Raw genomic sequence first — 255 nt, forward strand, 5'->3', positions numbered from 1 at the left:
TCGACATTTTGTTTCTTTACTTCTTCTTTCTCATTGTTATTCTTTTATTTAAGTTTAAATAGCAAAATATTGCCTAAAAACATTTATTTGGAAGTAAAATAAGAAAAACACAAAAATCAAAACAACTAATACTATCTCTAAAAGGATATGATGATAAATTTATGAAAAGAGTTGATACTTCTAATCTTAATTGTACCAATGAGAATAAAAATGACATGAATGTTACTACTAATGCACTAGGGCCCGACTCTCTCT

Source organism: Lactuca virosa, chromosome 5 (assembly GCF_052849685.1).
Source record: "Lactuca virosa cultivar CGN04683 chromosome 5, Lactuca_virosa_CGN04683_v6, whole genome shotgun sequence".
NCBI lineage: Eukaryota > Viridiplantae > Streptophyta > Magnoliopsida > Asterales > Asteraceae > Lactuca > Lactuca virosa.